Below are 14,185 nucleotides of genomic sequence, written 5' to 3'. Positions count from 1 at the left end.
CAAAAATATTGAAATTTAACGTAAATATAAATGAAAAATTAAATTAACATGGTTATAATTAAAATAACATGAATTTAGAATAAATATATCTAATTTAAAATAATATTTTAAAAATAATTAAATATAAACTAAATTTATAAAGTGAGTTCAAAGACTTTTAATAAATTTTTTTATAGAAATATAATTATATATTTTTATTATAGAGTTATTTAAATATATTTATAAATCCTTATAAATTTTTAATATAAAATGCACATCTTAAATATTGAAATTTAAAAACAAACTTAAGCGACAATTTGATGTTCCATCAGTGTTATTTTAAATACACATTTTAGATATTTTAATAGAACTACATTAAAGAACAAATTAATTACAATCAACTCTTATAACGAACATACAATCAAACATATTTCCTTTTAAAATTCCTTTTTAATTAAAAATTAATATGTAAGATATCGAATTATCAAATTTATAACTTAAAAAAAACCATTTATAAAAAGATTAAATTAATTCCGATAAACCAAAACCCACGTCGATAAAAAAGACCAGTTAACCTCCATTATTTGTTGCATCCTCGATATGAATTGCGCGGCCCCTCCAAGCTCTCCGCCCCAGGCAACCTGCCTCCTTGGAGGCCCAATTACGTCATGATGACCTGGCACTATGACATCATTATCCTTGGCCAGGGCATAGGAGTCTAAGTAATTGTTTGGACGGTGTCGGAATTTAGGTAAAAAAATTTCAAAAGATTTTGTAGTGCCAGTCAGGGTTGGAATTTGACGGGCAAAATGTCCGTCACAAGTCATTTTGACCGTATTTTACGTTTACAAATTTTAAAAAATCGTTTTTTGTGATAGGTTTTCAAAGTTATAAAACGTATTTTTTACTGTTCATTTTTTTACGAAAACGTCATTAGTATCCTCTCAAACAAGTCTTCGAATATGATCCTCGTAAATATATTTTATTGACCGCTCAATAAAGAAGTGCGGTAATATTTGGAATTGGTTGAAATAAATTAATTTCATATTATTTAGTTTTTATTGAAATAAATTAATTTCATGTTATTTAAAGTTATAGGTGTATATTTGATAGCATGTATTTAGTCGTAATATATTATATTGAGTGATTAATAATTAAGTAGTTTAATATTTGGAATTATATTATAATATTTGTTTTTATTTAACTAAATTAAATTTATGTGGTTTATATTTAAATAAATTAAGTTTGTTGGGTTTACTAAAAACTTGAACTTTACTTCGATTTCATGATATTATGATGGGAGAGAGGATGGGTACAATGGAGGATAGTTTTTGGTCAACTCCAAATTTTTTGAGATGGAAATTTATTTTGGGGAAAAATTTTTTGTTTACATTGGTAGAAGAAATCTGTTTGTTTTTACTGAAATTGCAACATTTAAATTATCTAATAGAAATCCAAATTAAGAAATGGAAATAGGAGTAGATTGATTGCAATAACAATGAGTTGGGTGTGAGTAAAATAGATTTCTAGATTTACTCATAATTTTTGTATCATGTGTTTGGGAGAAGTATCATGTGTTTGGAGAAGCACTGAATCTGGATGGTTTGGGAGTTGTGGATCCCATCCATGAGTAAAACAACCTTTATGATTCAACAAATCATTTAGTTATGGTCACATTGTTTTTTTCTTATTATAATTATTATAAATATGTGAGAAAAATTAACACAATTGTGTGATTGAAAAGTATTTTTTTAATTAAATATTTATTTATGAAAAGTCTATTTATTATCAAAACATTTTGATTGAAAGGCAAAATTTTAAACAGGCCAACACAAAAACTCAAAACGTCAATTTTTTTTTATCTGACAGGTAATGAAGAATCGTAATTCCAACCCTGGTGCCAGTGTTTGAATCGTGTTTTTGATGGTGGAAATGGATTCAGCACCATCAAAAACATCTAAGACACCTAAAATTTTGAAGTTTAACAACTATAATTTGGATTTACAAAAATCCTTGCAGGATTTTCTCTAAATATGACCAGAATTTCCATAACTTTCCAGACAACTCCTCCACCTTGTTAGAGTACGTGCAGCCCATATACCACTGTATGATGAGGAGGAACACATTACGAGAAATGGTTTTAATCTGCGTAAGATAAAGATCTATGGAACTTGGAAGTATTCTTTAAGGTAATAAAATATGTTATAATTTTCATAGGAATTTGGGTCATAGTCAAAATTTTCACATGATTAAAGTTATATAGTATAGATAGTATAGATATGGCAAGGGTTAACGAGCCTGCCATAGGGCATTAAATGCCAGCTCAGCTGCAAGCTCATTAGCCATATCTAACACGCGTGCACGGTGAATTTCCGAACACTCCGTCCCCACCTCGTGTTATATGGCTAACGAACTTGCAGATGAGCGGCCCTATGGCAGGCTGGTTAGCCCTCGCCATATAGATATTCCATGTCGCTCAATTCCTTTTAAAAAATAATCAGATTCCAAATTTTTGTTTCACTAAACACTAAATTTACTAAATTTATATGAAAGCCTTTTGAATAATCAGGTTGGTAACAAGTACGCTCTGCCGCAGGGGTTCTAAATCTCGCATTATTTTGTCCACACTGTCCACACCTTATTATCCCTGCAACAGCCAGAGGATAGAAGCGTTCTATTCATGGTAAAACCACCTTATTATCCATGTGACAGCTAGAGGATAAATGTGCTCTATTCATGGTCAAACCATCGATTAATCCATTAGTTAAATAAAAATCAAATAACCTTTTATAAAATTAACATTATAAATAAAATAAATATATATATTTTAAATATTTTAATTTTATTTATTTAAAATATGATTGGTTAACTGAGTTCCATTTCTATTGTGTAACGATGGTTTTATGGACAACCCAATGTTAATAGGTGAGGTTATATTAAAATACAAACACAATGTAAAATGGCAGTGTTGTTATCACGTCAGCTAGATTTATGAGAAAGGTCAACTAGATTTTTTACAAACATGTTGTCAAAATTGATATCATTGTTATGAACTTGTTATAAAAAGCTTAAGATGAGAACCATGAAGTTTAACTCTTTTTTCGGCCATGTCAAAAAGGAGATGTAGTTAAAATTAGGGAAAAACATTAAAGTTGATGGATCACCTCTAGTGACAAATGATTTGACAACCTACCACGGATGTCAAGTAAAATGGACATGCGTATGCATAGATGCAAAGTCGCCATTTTCACTGTTCTTCATTATTAAATCTTCTTTTTAATTTAAAAAAATATAAAAATGGATAATATACCATGCTTGACTATATACAATGACATGGATGCCAACAATGCTTGAATTTGAAGGGAAAATATTTATAGTAACCCACTCAAGAAAACAAACCTATCAAACACTTTAGTTGCACGGCTAAAACCATAATATGAGTGAAATGTTGATTGGTATTCCAACCATAAAGACCATTCAATTTTTCAAACAATTTCCAAATAAAGTTTCCCATTTTTAATGGGTAAAACAATTTTCAAATTCTGAACCTGAAAGCCTTTCTATTCCTAAGTTTCCAAGCGATTTACAAAGAAAGTTTCCCATTGCTTTTTGTAGGTCCATATACATTTGTTAAGAAGTGAAGCAAAGAAAATATACAACTTGTCTCAATTGCGAGGTAACCCTTACTTCCTCCACTCATCTCGACTTCATATGGGTGAAATAAGATGACCAACCTACCCTACCTAATTGCTCCTTGAAACAATTTGTAAGGTGCAACATATACATTTCATAATACCATTCTACAGAACAAGCATACTGATAATATGCCAAAATCGTGGTGTCATTTAAGATACTCTTCTATGTAGTTCAAGGAGGGGATGATAGTAATAGAACACATATTATTCTTCAAATAACATAAAAGGATTGTGTTGTACCTAGCTTTCAAGGAGCCTGTTCTTGGTTGTATCCATTTATTAAATTTATAGCTATCAATGAACTAGATACCAAGGTCAAAATATGGGAATGGTGATCATGAGAGAAAAAGGATCAATCTTTAAAACATTATGAAGGATAAGATTGAAGGAATTTATAAACTCAACTTCATATTACATAAAATATTCGGGTGCTAGTAAGAAAATTCAAACCCACCCAAGAAAACAAACCTGTAATGCCAAAAATACTAAGTTAGAGGGGACTGTGGAGTGAAACATCTTGCCATTCTGTTACTAAAATATTGCCAGTTATAATGATAAGAAATTAAAAAGTAGAAGAGATGTTGTAAAACATAGTACAACAACAAGTTTACAAATGTTGATCTGTCTGACTCAGTAACTCAATGGCTACAGTAAACTTTCAATTTTAGAAGCATTAGCGTACATTCTAACACTTTCAATTTGCAAACTTGGCTAATTCTTTATGCATAGAAATTAACATTATCTCCATAAAGCAAAGAAATATAAACCCATCTTAGAACTGATAAAATTGAAGTATTTTTGCTTTTTATTTATACACCATTTACATAGGATCATCAATTAAGAATTTTATAATAGTTTCCTAAGTATTCCTCTTATGTGAGGAAGAAATACACTAGCATTTGCACCAAATGTTGCAAAAGAAACGTCGTAAGGCATAAATTGAGGAACAATCACTACATGGGAATGGGCAAATCTAAATGAGATGCATATATGTAGCAGAAATGAAATTCTAACGTTGTATAAACAGAAGTTGATTTAGGGTGCCTCACACTATTTTTTTATTAATTATTGAATTCATATTGCATATAAATCTCATAAAATTCAATCAACTTATAATTTAAGGCTCCGATCTAAATTTGATTTTGGGTCTTTAACATGGTGATTCCGTGTCTCAACTACTTAATCACTAAACCACAGGCCAACAAAGAAAAGACTGCAAAATGTTACAGCCATTACCATAGTAAACCTGATGACTCTACACACAAGAATTTTTTGGGGAGGGTGTTATTGGAATTAATGAATGGCATAACAGGAGTAGAACCCTTGTCATCCTTCCAATCCTTGTTTACAAAAGAAAGCTCATTCTGAATGGTATATCTTAGGTTTGGATCGGAAGGCAGAGCTGAAGCCTCTGATAAAAAAGAAAGAGATTTTTCCTTCACTTCATTAAAGAAACTGTAAGTGGGAGTGGGAATATAATTTTTGTTAGTTTTGAAGGTATGTGGAGCATCGAATTTCAGTAATTTGTAAGGGGATGAACTGGCCTCACTACAGTTGTTGTGGTCTAAAGTGGCTGTTAGCTATTTTTGTGGTTGATGTGAGTAGTTTTGTGAGTGTGGCCTCAATGCAGAGTGTTCTTTGTCTTCTGTGCATCTATTGCATTGTCTACAAACTCATTCTGGTGAAAATTGGGCTGGCTAGGAATTTAATACAGGACCTGCTCTACCAATGAGCTACCTGCCCTTTTGAAATTGGGCATCTTTACCGGTTTGATATCAAGGTGTGAATTGGTACCTCCAGCATTCCATTGGGTTAATGCCAAATGGTGTAGTAGCACATAGGTAACTTTTGCAGTGACGTTTCGGGGGAGTAGTTCAAGTTCTGCTGATATTCACCTTCTTTTGCTAGCTAAAAATGTGTTTTAGATATGGTTACTCAAGGTTGAAGTTATGATAATGAGAAAGATCAAGGCCTAGGTTTTGGGCCAAGTTCTTTGTATGTTTAATCTGCTACATGTGCCTCTGGTTAGAGTTCCTTCTTGAATACTTACTTGAGTTGGTGGAACTTGGAGTTCATAACACTTTCCAGCTTATTTCAAAATTCATTCCATATTTTCATGCAGCATTGCCTAAAAGTTTCCATGGTGGAATGGATGTCAGCACTGGTTGCCTTTTCTCCAGACGAATCCCGGTTCAATTATGAAAGTACTCTTCTTTATAGCATACGCTGTGTTGGGTGCCAAATTATACATTTCTGTTACTGAAATTCAACTCGATAATATGGTAATATGGTTATATGTTTATTGTGTTTTCTATTTTCTAGTTGTGGTCTGCCAATCATGTACACGAGCTTTTTTTTCTTATCTTCACAAGATAAGATAATGCATGCTATGTACGTTTAGGAACATTTGAAATATTATCAGAATTGATGGAAACAAGAGACGTTACTATGGAAACATCAGATGAGTCCAAATTAATATCACATGGATCTTTTGATGAACTAGTAGTTGTACCTAAGCTAACCTTAACTGACAACACCTACAAGTCATTACCAACTCCTGTGTTTTATGATGCAAAAAGATAACTTATAGCCTTATATGTTACAAAAATGGTTCTCCATCAACAAAAGGAGCATTCTACATCTGCAAGTGAATGGATTTATTTGGATTTCCATCACTCACAGGGAGGGGACTGCAACAATCATAGTTGTTTTTCTCTTCAGAAAAGTATACAAGATGAAGACAACTGCAAATTGATTAATTTTACAGATCCTTCTTTGAAAGCGACTTCAAATTTTTTGAATATAATGGAGTATTTTGATAAGCACCAGGATAGTCAACCTGAAAATAATGGTCCAGAGCTCTCTGAAAGTGTTGGTATATCAGATATTCCAAGGTTCAAGTCTGAGGCTGTTCTGGGTGGGGTACCTGACAACATTGACATGAAAACACAGGATAATCTACAAAATACACTTTAGTCAAGAACTAAGAAGGTCTCTTTATTGTTCAACTCTATGTTTGTATCCAGTGATCTGTCATTTTACTTGAATGTGAAAAGAAGTTTTGTAAGATGTGGAGATCCTTTAGCAAAAGAAACAAGTAGCATGCAAAATTCTTTGCATACCGATCTCAATGAATTCTCAAATACTATTTCATCCGATTTTTATTGTCAAAAGAACATGATACAACTTCATCATATTGAGATGTCCAAATCTGTCATAGACATTATTGATTGCATTCAAACGGATTCTGAAATGGTTTATGAGTTAGATAATGAGCTAAAAAGAATAGTACATACATTTCCAGACCTGAAAAAGCTTTGTATTCCACATGTTAATCAAGTAGATCTAATGAGTTTGATCAAGGACAGGGTTCCCAAATAGGTTCCTTGAAATGTGATACAACTTTGAGAGGACTAGGCACTCTGCATATATTATAGAAGACAACTTTTGATGTTTGTTTCTAAGTGTTCAGGTAGCATATCTGTATTTGATAGAGTTGGTTCAAAGCATAGAGTTTATGGAAGATTCTATAAAACTGCCCTATTCTTTGCTTAAATATGCCTTTCTTGACCATCAATAAGCACTTTGGATGTAACATCACCAAAACAAAGAACTTTTGGAGGAGAGTCTACCATGGACTTCATTTCCATTTTCTTATACATTTGGTTAGAAGTACCTAATTTGTTTAACACATATATAATTTTTTATGAGTTCCAATATGATGCTCACTAAAAACAAACAGATAAATCTGATGCAGCCTTGCACCAATAAGTAAACGGCGTAACGTTTCAATTTAAAACAGCAGCATTGGTCCACAGTAAAAAAGCCTTCAAGAGCCATCCTTTTCCTCCAATTGGCTACCTCGAACATCTTATCAAGTGATATGATACAACCTTGGCTTTTACACCAACAGGTATAACGATGTAATCATTCAGTTAAAACAGTAGAACTTGTGCATAGACAGTAATGAAGGGGTATCTACTTTCTCAAATTGGCTACACCATTTTTTTAGCTGTTGAAAATGCATCATATACCACATTAAAAATCAAAGAGATCTGGTGATTGACAAAATATTTTGTAAAAAAATTACTTGTTTAGATTATAACAAGCAGATCATTGTTTACACAATGGATCACAAAAAGTCCATTTGTAAGGGAATAATAATCTGTTAACTTGATCAAACAAGGGAAAGGGTACAGGGTCATAGAAAATGTGGATTCAAGCTGCTGCTGTAACGTTTTTGAGTAACCCACTTATTTCGATGATGTTTTTTGGTTTTGTCCAGATATTTTTCCATGAACAGGATAAAAAGTTTCTATAGTATTTCTTTTAAACATTTGTTAAATAAAATGCTATAGTACTCCATGCACCTGCCATGCACCTCAGTTTTTTAAAACTAACTTGTACTCGGATGTAACAGGCTGTAAATCAGAATTGGAAGACAAAAGGATAGTGTGTGAAAAAGTTGAAATACAAAAAACAAAAATAGAAGTAAATCAATTTTTCACATCATATGTAAAAGAACTTATATTCAGATCTAAATGAAACATCCAGCTCCCCCATAAACTTTATGTAATGGATGAGCTCGTATACTCCCTGTCATTAAAGGACAAGTAATGATTTCTGTCATGGATGCCCCCCCATATAATTTAAAGTTTCTCCCATTGAGATTTTCACAAATGGATGGGCTCTCAAACACTCTGCCATTAAAAGACAAGCAAACCATTTATATTAAAAATAAGATTATATGAGTCAAAAAATACTTATTAGGATAACAGTGATGTGGTACTTATTAGGATAAAACCCTGGCAAACCATTTATATTAAAAATAATGTCGTATTGAAGAGACTATATCGAAGCGAGCTCTGCTCTGGCTCTTGCTTGTTATTCCAGATGAAGCAGCCTTCAACAGGATGAATCATCTACTTTAGCATCCAACATGAATTGTTTATAGGTATTGACTGGACAACTTTCCTTCCTTCACAATATAATTCTGTGAAGGGAAATATCTATGAGCCAACTTCATGCATCAATAGCCACAAAGGACTAAAGCACTAACTTCACTCTATCTTAGATTTTGTTTATTTCAAAACTACTAACCTATAAAATCAATAAGATGGAATAAGCTTCATGCTAATCTTTTATCATTCATTCCTACATAATGCTTTGAACCATCATTGGTCTCAAGAATGTATTTGAGAGTCCAATATTTGATGCATTGTTTTATTTGAGAGAAGCGAGCTCTTCTCTGGCTCTTGCTTGTTATTCCAGATAAAGCAGCCTTCAACAAGATGAATCATCTGCTTTAGCATCCAACATGAATTTTTTATAGGTATTGACTGGCCAGCTTTCTTTCCTTCACAATATAATTCTGCGAAGGAAAATCTTCTCCCTTGAAGTATTTGTCTAGAATATCCTACGTTCCAGCTGCATACATTATCTGAAGTAGAGATTTTATAAATAATTAGTCAGAAAACTCTCAAGAATATCTCTGTACTTTTTATGATTCCTGTTTTCTACTTCCAAAAATGACAAAAATGATGAATTAATGGCAACATTAAAGCTTTGTGTAATGGACCATGATGCAATATAATCGACTTTTTGAATTATTTATGAGGTACGTTTGTCAATCAAAGAAATTTCTAGAAACAAAGGGGTGAAATTGGATGAAATATGACACCTAGCCATCTATTATAGTCCCAGAGATATGGGGAGTCATAGCATGGTTTGGCATGGAGCACCATGGATGATCTTTTGGAGCAGGTTGAGCAAACCAAGAGTTAGCAATGTACCTGTTTCCATCACTGCAATTGGCAAGCTAACTTGTTATAACAAACGGGAACATGGTTTAGAAATTTAGAACACAGAAGAATGATTCATTGTCTTTTAGTTGCCTCCAAGAATGACAAAAAGACTGCCAAAGCAGAAAAATACAGTTACATTGTTTTATTAGCAACATATCATCATGCTCTTTCTAAATTTGAGATAAATGTTTGATGATGGGACTTGTATGTCCATTATTGACATTGGGAAGTAAGAATTACATGGTGTTCTACCTCCTTTCACATAGTCTAATATAGAACCTAGAAGCCCACAAATAAAGTGGAAGCCCATTTACCAGAGATTTACCCAAATACTATATATTCACCAAATCAGACAAACACTGACTTGAGTATGGCTATAATCAAAAGAAACTTCAATAATGCTTTCCCACATAATCCTTTCCTCAATAATGCTTTGTCTTCAAAAAATCTTCGTCCATGACTCTAGTCATTAATTAGGATTTTCAAGCCATGTATATTCAAATTGGAGCCAGCTTTAATCAACCATCTAAGCATGCAAACACTGGCATAAAAAAGAAGATGAGCTTCTGCTAGAGAAAAGGAGATCTCGAAGCATACAAGTGCATTATTATCTCAAAGCTACTTGTGACTCAACAATAGCAGACTTCTGGGCCCTAGGGGTTAGACTGAGAGGACAAAGCTCAGAGGGTTAATGCTCCCGCCTCAATTTGAATTCATAGACTTGACTGTTCTGTGTGGTTGGGCCTCTCCATGGGACCTAGGGTTTATAGTGGTAGCCCAATGGACTCAAACCCATGCCTAGCGGGTATGAATCCACTCAGTTATTGATTCCCTTAATAGAAATAAAAACAAAAAACTTTCCTGCAAGCCTTGTACCATGCCACAGAATGGGCCTTACTACAAATGGCCAAAGCCTCTAAGTCTGTGTTTCAGCGCATTGGAGATTGGGATTTTTCTCTCCCCTTGCACACAGTTATGATATATAAGGGGGCTTCTATCTTTATTGTGATTAACATGTTGACTCTGTTCTATCTGCATCTATGTTCCAGATTTATTTGCTTTTTAATGAAGCCATCAATAGGGGCTTATAAATTTTCATGCATTCTTTCCAGAAGGACAATTGCTATTGCAGTATAGTTCTCATGCTAGATGGCCTACTTTCTTCTTTATCTATCCATATCTAGTTATCAAAAACATGGATTTCGAGTGCCTACTTTAATGAAGTCTCCACCAGTGGATGAGTCACACTGTCTGTACAACATTCTTGAAGGAAATCGGATGAGAAATGGAAAGAGGACCTTAAGTAGTGCAAGAGCAATGCAATGGTATTTTGTATTCCTAAGCCTATTCAGATAATGAATAATGCAGTGTGGAGAATGTGATTCCAACCTTCCCGATGATCTTTTGTATAGAATTCCTAATTATTGTGAATTGCAAGTGTTTTCCAGACAGGAATAGCTTATAAAAGATAAAATTCCATTGCACAGTCAAGGAAACTCATCTGGTAGTGGTGCAAAGTACCTTCACAAAGGCCCTGGTACTTCATGAATTTAGAGGATGCATCTGGGTTTGCATTTGATCATGTTCTAGCGAAATGTTACAATTTGTTTTAAAAATTTAAACCAAAACAAAAATCTTGCATTGCATTCAGAAGTCCAACTCACTTGACCAAGGGAAACAGTTAGAAATTTTAAGGAGGTCAGCTTCCAGTATGTAAAGAGAAGGAAATGTGGTAGGAGACCTATTGGCTAATATTGCAATAGAGGAGGAATAGAAGGATCAGACCTAAACACAAATTCATTGTTTCAAAGGGTGGAAAAAGCCATGCAAGGCTATAAATTTAATAAGAATGCTCCTGGCCAGCTCAAAGAGGGAGAAATCTTATTGCGCAGGAATTGTAAAGCCATGAGGAGGAATTTAGAAGGACCTGTTTTAATTTGAGAATTTATGAGAGAGATACCACATAGAATTCCAAGGTTGAAAGTAGTTCAGCCTAATAATTTCAAAGGGTGGAAAAAGCCATGCAAGGCTATAAATTTAATAAGAATAGTCCTGGCCAGCTCAAAGAGGGAGAAATCTTGTTGCGCAAGAATTGTAAAGCCATGAGGAGGAATTGTCATGAGAGCCAAGGAATTTTCTGAGAAGTGCAAATTGGTGGGGAGAAGAAATGCATATGTAAATGCCCAAATAATAGTAAAGCACAGAAGACACTAGAGGTAGGAAGGGACCTAAGAGAATGATCAAACAGGGGATAAAGAGGAAGCACCAAAGGAGCAATCTATCTTTCCCAATTTTGGAGTATCAATGCAACATGGCTCGTCAAGAGAGGCTTGTCGAATAAAATTCTAGGTTCCAGGAGGAGAGATTCTCTAGAAAAAATAAGGAGGCAAGGCAAGCTGTTTAGCCAACCTGGAGCTATAAGACCTGGGACAGTCCAGGCCACAAAGAAATACCTTCTTGATGGTGCAGGATGAAACAGGAGGTGCAGTCTTTGGCTGGAAAGGAATTTGACCTAGAAGACAAGGAGAAAAGGAATGTGAATAAGTATTTTTCACCCTGTTCAGTTCTTCATGGATTGTTGAACCAGTCAATTAAGTCATACCTTTAAACAAAGTCGATATTGCAAGGAGATGAGACTCCACTCTGCCCCTGTGTCCAGAACCTGCCACGCTCCGTTGCCAAGCTGTGCTGAGCTGTGCGGCCGGGGTCACCAGATTGAAAGGAGGCAAGGAAGGCCTCGCTCAAGGGAACACCATCATCCAAATCCAACCCATACTACCTCTATGCGCTCTGGTTGGTTTGCATCCCTGCACAAACAAGAAAACCAGTCAAAAAAAAGATAACCCTAAAAATAGAACAGAAGAAAAAGCAAGAACCCTGGCCTGGCGCTCCTCCTCCTGCAAAAAAATCTGCCCTGTGCGGCCCTCCTCATCCTCCTGGCCCTCCTCCTGCAGAAAAAGCTCGTGCAGCACACGGCGGACTGGCTAGGTAAACGGACGGGTTGGGCTGGGTTTAATTAATTTTTTAACTAATCACTGTTTTTTAATGTTTTCTTTGGACGACAAAGAATTGTTGAAATGTCTAACAATAGATCTAACGGTTAAGATTAGGACAGAAAGACATTTAGGGGAGTTCATTTTAGAGGGAGACGCCTTACGGCGTAACTAGTTAATCAATGTTATCTCAAAACAGGCAGAAAATAAAGCAAGCCATGGCCTTAAAGAGATAAACGGTGTTTCATCTTTTACTTGGGAGGTGGGAAGGAAATAATCATTGTTTCAAGAAAGGGCGATTTTGGAAACCAATATCCTGAATTGAAATGTAATTTGCCAAAATCAACTCCCAAGCCAACCAGGAGAAGCAATCAAAGGTGAAAATGCTCACAAGATTATCCCTTCTATTGTAATCACATACTTGGCAACTCATTTCCACAAAATACCACATCCATATGCTCGATGGTTACTAAAACCAAACCATTTGCATTGGTGTGTGTGGCATTACTGAAAATTAATAGACGCATGGGCATTTTCCTGTAGTTTTTTCCATCCATATACAGGAAGGGCACTGCAAATTATTGGCCTACATATAAATTTTTTGGGGAAAGCAGGGTAGGACATCAAATTTCTAGCCTGTTGTGTGGTGGTTTATTGGGGGAAAGCAAACATGCAACAGAGCAAGTACCATCCATATAATAGATCAAAACCTCTGCATCTACTAAAGTAAAAGAAGACTCACCATTTGTATCTCAGGTAATAGCCATCTGTAGGAGTCTCATCAGTAATGATGTTATTGTCGAAACTCTGCAATTGCACATATGGATTTAACTCGCAGCCTACCACAGGAATATCAGGGCCTGAATTTTGGGAAAAGAAATTGAAGCATTTGACAAGTTTTGGCTCCTCGAAGATGACATCAAGGACCTTGTTAGGAGGTGCCCATTTATATTAAGTGCTTCCATGGATAAAGTGCAGAAGAGCATGGACTTTTTTATGCATACTGTAGGGCTTCCTTCAAAGTTTTTTTTATCATGTTCTCATGCAGTGTCTTGTTTCAGCTTGGAGCGTAGGATCAAGCCCTGCCACAAGGTGTTGAGTGCTCTCAGTGGCAATGCAGCCTTCCAAGCGTCCTCTTGCTTTAAGTGAGCGTAAGTTCCTCGAAAAATATGTCCAGTGCAGTCCTCATGCCAAAAAGTTACTTGAAATCTACAGTGGCAAGCCTGCCCTCTAAAAGACTAGAAATTCGGGTTTCTGTTTTGGTCAGGGTTAGATTGTATTGCGTTGCTCTTATTGATTGAAAGAGGTTTGAGAACATTAACCAAGGGATCATCAGTCTGTTATGATCCAGTGCCATGATCCCTCTAGCCCACATGAGTAATGAGTGGGAACTAGTATATATAGAAGATAATCACGACACAGTCAGTTCCGGTCTGGGATCTTGTTTTGGCCAGTTTTTTGTCACACCACAATCACAATCAACATGCACTATTGAAGGATACTCAGTTGTAATACAATCACAGAGAATGCATCAGGTAACACGTTTTTGAAAGATGAAAAAACTCTCATCACCAGATAATTTGTTTTTTGCTAGTAGTTTTGCAACGATCATGCATTGCTTCCTCCCTTTAAAATGTGATGGGATAGATGTGAAATTTTGACTGTTTGAATCATGGTTAACTTGTAAAAGTAAATATTCAAATCTCGCAGGCAA

The sequence above is a fragment of the Pinus tabuliformis genome, chromosome 4_2 (assembly GCF_031772625.1).
Source record: "Pinus tabuliformis cultivar Carrire ecotype Pingquan chromosome 4_2, CPIR1, whole genome shotgun sequence".
Taxonomy (NCBI): domain Eukaryota; kingdom Viridiplantae; phylum Streptophyta; class Pinopsida; order Pinales; family Pinaceae; genus Pinus; species Pinus tabuliformis.
The sequence above is the reverse complement of the archived record's forward strand: the minus strand, read 5'-3'. Positions refer to the sequence as shown.